Here is a 6,646-nt window from a genome sequence, read left to right on the forward strand (position 1 = left end):
TTAGTATACACGTGTTCTAGTTAAAGAGGTGAATGTAAACCACAAATAACAGTCATGTAGATATCCGTTGTTGTTTCTTTATGAAAGATGAAGAACAAAATAATTTTACCTTCTTCCAACTTAGAACTACTCATGGAAAATCCCACTGCATACACTTAATGATTTGAAATATTTTAACATATTTTTACAATTAGATTAATTAACTTTGTTTTCATTGTACTTGAACTGGTGTCAAGATTGTAGGCGGTTGTTTACATGGACCGATGAGGCAAACAAGTGCATGCGCAATCTTATGATAAAAGGTTAAATATAACATTGTATTATTTTACAGAACAAAATCAATTAATCATCAAAGTCTGCTACAGTAGTTATTAAATATTCAATAGCACGGCTGTACTGAATTGTAATGGGACCTGTTGCTTTTGTTAATTTTGATCTTCTTTCAACTCTAATATAAATTCAAAAGTTTACTGAGTGAATCCGCAATGGTAATAAATCACATTCAATAACTGGTTACTTATATTGTGACAAATGGTTTCTTTGTAGTTCTTTAGAGGATAATTTTTTTCATACTTACCCAAGTAAAACGTCAGAGTTCTACTGTGACGGCACTCTTGTTCCTGGGGTCGTGGAACGAAGATATCTGAATTTGTGCATTACTTCATGACGCTTGCATATTTGACAATGTACTTTTCAAGATTTATTTTTCTATTTTGTTAATGTATAAGTTTTACATATACATATGTATAACTTTATTTACCCGTATTTTAGATATATGGGTCAGGTTTGAAGAAACTAGCGCTAGAATCTAAATGATAATTTTTGCATTTAATCTCAAGAATTCTTGTAGAGAAGGTGTTTTAAACATGTTTCCCACAGAGTCCTATAAGGAACTTGAACACCATATTGTGGCCCCGGTCTGGTCCCAAGATTAAGATTTAGGAAATCTACACTACATGAGAATGCTTGTGCATTAATTTCACATATTGTTCCCGCGAGGGTCCTCCTCCGAAGAATATATTTCCTACAGTATGTTTTTTTCTATGAAAGATATCGTAAACTGTTTAAAATGCTCTTCTTCCTTAGAGTTCATATATTATCTTAGTTCAGTTTTGTATAAATGAAGAGTACAAATAAAAAAAATGATGATGTGGCTATTGTTGCTAAATTTAGGGAATATATCAAAGCAATTCAAAATGTCCCTCCTGCTACCCATTGTATCTGATTGACGGTGGAGTCAAACGAAGATTGCAGAGACGTACATGTAAGTATAACTCTGCGTATCGATTTTCTATTTCGATAACAGCATGACTTTTGTTACTAACCATACATTACTAGTAATCTGGAAAAATCATTTCAAAAACCAACCCCTGTTACAGGTGTTTTTGAACATGATGAAACTTCTTTTTTGCATATCGAACGAACTGTCTACTGGTCCTAAAATAAGCAAATCTGTCAAATCATTTCAAACATTGCTACTCTTACTGCGCTTCTTTTTTTTAAGATTCAATAAGTAGTAGTTACCCCATATGGTATTGTTGGTTATGTGCAGATACCCGATGGGCGTGGTCATAATGACCACGCCCATCGGGTATCTGCACATAATCAACAATATTATATGGGGTAAGTGAATTGTACCATAGTTTACTATTATTCATTATATTTTATTATAGCTTTCGGAAGCGCGGTCGCCTGTTTATAATATGATGACAATTGTTATGTCTTTACATTACACTTTGTACACCATATATTTCTATCATAATGACTTTCTATCACCGAAAATTGTATGTTCATTAATTGTTTTTAAAAGGCCGTTTTTAAAGTGCATATAAATGTTTGGACTGTTGGTTTTGATATTTTTATTTAACATTTAGGCATTCTCCGACTTTTAGTACCGGTATTGGCTTTAAAGAATTGATATTTAAAAATTAAAATAAAATTCTAAGAACCCATATTCGTGCATTTTTGTGTTTAAAAATTTAGCAATATACTCAACTGATGATGGTGGTTACTCTTTTGAAAATACTATTTGATATCCTTCATTCTAATACATATTTTGACTAAACTGGCTGGAAAAACATTTACATGTATATACAGTAAATGGTGAAACATAAGAGAGAAAAAAGATTAAGAATTTTAAGATGCGAAACCATAAAAGAAACACAAGTCTGATTCACTCTGTCCGCTAAACAAGTTTATCTCTCAAACGCGTTCTTATCACGTGACTGGGTCTTTTATAAAGCTCTTTATAAATGATACCCGTATTTCTACGTACATGTGTTTCTCGACTTGAGGAGAATATGGAAATAGAAAGTCTTTGGGACGAGACCATTGACGATATTATCTTGTATCAAGGTTTAAGTGAGATTCGGTGCGAATATTTATAATGTATTTGGAGAACTTAGTCTGAGTCAGTTATCCGTGTTCTGATCTGGAGGAACTTCATACAGTGGACAGTGATGTTGTGTGTTTTTCTTTCGAGAATGTGGGCGGAGTTTGAAGAAAAGTGTGGGTTATGTACAGATAACCCACACTTTTAACAAAAGAAAGCACGCCAAACTATGGTACAAGACTTAATATAAAGGCGCATAATTCGTTGGTCGCTGTTGCTAAAACTAAGTTCACTGTATCAAAGTTTTTCAAAATGTTACCTCTCCTGCAAGGTTTTGTACACACAAAGTAAGTTGTTGCATAATTCAGTCCAAATATAATATATTTTATGTAATGATGGTCAATATGTCGGCTGTTACTATAAAAGGATCAACGTATCAAATCATTTCAATTACTCCTCCAATGGGTTTCGTTTGATTTCCATGATACTTGTATAAGAAGTACTGCATTCTAGTGATATGTGTTGTACACAATTTGATAATACTGTAATACAGCAAACCTATATTTATTAACACTTGGTCCAGTAGACTTATATGTCACTTTGAATGAATATACTCTAGTAACATGTACACGTATAACTTAAAATTATTGAGGATACATTGATCTATCAAATGATTTCAAACTGCTACTTCTTCTACAGTCTCTGATGTCAATGAGATGTTGTACAAATGATATGCTTTACCATATCGATTTTGTCTGTGATGTTTACGACCTGACCAGTAGTGCTACAGCCTCTACAGAGACTTTTGATTTGTATCCTGTATGTCATGATATATAGGAAGACCCGTATGTTAACTTATCAGAAGATCAAAGAAAAAAATGACACGCGACAAAGAAACCGTGACCCTTTTTCACCTTTTGTCTGGCAGTGGCATCCGTTATACCTTGCAATTACATAAACCATTACTATATTTATACTTTGTCTGATTCATTATATAAAACTTCGTGATAATATTGAAGTAAAGTCATAACACGATGGTCATGATTAAAAATGTTATAAATCCGGAAACGCGAAGAACATACAGTTTTCATAGTCCGCCTGAACGAAGTTCATGACTTTTTGAAATCATTGAGTCAATGTTCTTACGGTAACAAAACCATGACAAGAGATTTTAGTGTGAAATACCATTATGATGGACGTCGATCAGATAAAGAATTCATTTACTCTATTTATCTTTTTGGACATGTCTGCAATGTAGTTATGATTGCAACCTTTCGATAGCATGTATACAGAGTGTTTATAACGCGTGTTACACGTTAAGGATCCCTGAGACAACCAGTCGTGTATCGAGCCATTTTACTTGGAGACGTACAAGATCTTGAAGATGACCATCTTGGAATTATTTTTTTTCGAAAGTTACAGAACAACAATTAAATTCGATCCAATTTTCCACAAAACTGAAGATGAATTCTGTTCATTTACAGTGTACGTAATTGTAACTAGTGTTGCGTCAAAACATGATCTGATAGCAATCAATCATTTTGCACTTAACCGACCGTGCGTGGTTTCTTCTTTTAAAATTAGAAAAAAAGTAATTGGCCTATATATGTGGTGCTAATGTTCATACCATCTGATCAATTAGCACTTAATTTCATGACATATGTGCATAACATAACCATCAGCACACACTTCAATGACTCCAGGCAGATATACATCAAATTTTATTCCAGATACTCCATTTTTTTTTTCTTCTCACGATAACGAGGCTTGGATTAGAGTTTTAAGCTTGATAAGAGCATAGTGTCTGTCTTATGCTTTGATATGAAAAAATTATCTTTCAATATTAGTGATACATAAGATTCTTTGATTTATCATTTAATGTAAAATATGACGTAAACAAACAACAGTATTCAATCGATTGTCAGTCTTGATATACAGGGAAGGGAGCTAAAAAGAAGGGTGCTGAAGATAGTTGAGGTTGAGAAAAAAAATTGTTTTTATTTCTATAAATTTAGAGAAAGAATATATAGCCTCTAAATAATTTGCTTATGTCTGAGATGCAATGTACCATACAATTATAATTACTGTTGCACTTCTCCATAACAATGCATCATGTGTAAGTAGATGCTCCAGTGTTGAGGAGTTTTGACGTAACGAGTCACTTCCAATGTGTGAATATAAAATTCATTGTAAACCAATATCATGTAATTGAAATTTAAATTAATTTTTGAATGTTTTCTTTAATTTATATTTTACTGCACTTTGCAATGAATAATTGTACTTAAAGAAATCATAGTCATAATGTATCTTAAATTTATATGACTTACGTAATACGAAAGAACAGATAACACAAACTAATATTTCACTCATATGGAGACGTCACCACTGCCGGTAAAGGGCTGCGAAATTTAGGCCTATGCTCGGCGCTTTTGCCCATTGAGCAGGGAGGGATCTTTATCGTGCCACACCTGCTGTGACACGGGGCCTCGGTTTTTACGGTCTCATCCAAAAGACCGCCCTATTTAGTTGCCTCTTACGACAAGCAAGGGGTACTGATGACCTATCGAACTCGGTCCCCACGGGACCTGAAACGTATAGAAGTGGTAACAATGAAAAGAATATATTTTGAATATAAACCTAAACTACAAGAGCTGCATACACTAAACACATCAATGCAATATTGGTTATCACGGTGCACCCTCATTGCACATTTATTGATGAAAAAAGAATCATCTGAACAAATGAAGATAACGAACAGTGATCAATCTCATCAATCATATAAAGATTACAAAATTAAGAGAAGGGCAAACACGGATCCCCGGACATACCAGAGGCGGGATCAGGTGCCTAGAAGGAGCAATCATCCCCTGTCGACCGGTCACATCCACCGTGATCCCTTTATATTGATCAGGTAAACGGGGTAATTTGTAGTCAAAATCAGTATGTAAAGAACGGCCTAACAATTGCTATGAAACATGTCGAACAGCATACGACCCAGTGATAGCTTGTATTTGTAGTATAACGACCATAGAATTTGCGAAATGTTGACTTTAAACGAGACTGTTGAAACACCTATAACATCAACGTATTTGTCAGTAGCCTGCCTCGATTTAAAAACTGATCATACGCAGATCATGCTTTCTCGTATCGAATCAGTTGAGAGATGTAAACACTATATGCATGAGATAATGGAATATTGGTACACAAATATGGGAAGTTGACTATTGAGAAGTTGAAGTCATTCCGTTTGTCATAAAGGTATGTTATCAGTTTGCCGTCGACATCTCTGTTCATTAAAATGCCCAGATATATATCGAATGAAAATGAGTATTAAATGTCGAGTTGAAGGCCACAACAAGATATTTTTTTCTCATGTACAAGCTTTTGAATAAATTCTGCCCCATAAGAATTCAAAATCATATCAACTAATAATATTATGGAGAACAATTTGTACCCGTGGAAATTCTAACAGGCTGTTAGAAGATCTGATCACCAATAACTACGTAAATATTGTGAATGAGGAACTCCAGCACCTTTTTAAACTCATCTTCATAGTATCTGAGTGTAGAATCAGAGTGGTGTTTAACCAAGTAATATTTTGGATGAATGAGAACAAAATATGAATATTTTCATGTTCCATTTTTAATGAAGAAACGGCTGTCTGTAATGTCAAAAAGCCTGGTCTTTAATTTATCGCGAGGAATGGTCGTGTAAAGTGTTGAAAGGTAGTGCGTTTTGATGCTGTTGATATGGGTAAAGTTTTGTGCTTTCAAATTTACTATGCATCCATGCATTCTGCAAATGAAATTCGGATTTTAAGCAAAACATGGGTCTAACAAATCATAATTGACACTATCTCTGTAATTCCTTATTACAATATTAGTAGTCCTCTACAATAGACTCCTTTCCCGTGAACTATCAAAGTGACTTGTATTGCAAATTAGCAACAAAAAAACTACATGTACGTGGACAAACCTATGGTGGATTTTAACAAAGTCATCGCAAAAAGGTGATAAAATTGGAGGGGGGTCTCGACAGATTACAACATTATTTTGATTCGAACATTTAATACAATGGTTTCCAATCTCGTTATCGGTGCACGTGTTTTTAAAGTTATGTGCATCTCTAAGAAAACAAGACACAGAAATAGTCCATAGAATACCGAGAACCTTTGCACCGACTGACACATTCACAAGTTCATCATACTCTGTTTTATTAAGGAATGTTAATTATAAACTAGTGACAAACAAATAAAATAAATATTTTTACAGAAGCAAAGTTCATATTCTTTGGCATCCAAGTGTCAAGGTATTT

The sequence above is a fragment of the Ostrea edulis genome, chromosome 1, assembly GCF_947568905.1.
Source record: "Ostrea edulis chromosome 1, xbOstEdul1.1, whole genome shotgun sequence".
NCBI classification, from domain to species: Eukaryota; Metazoa; Mollusca; class Bivalvia; order Ostreida; family Ostreidae; genus Ostrea; species Ostrea edulis.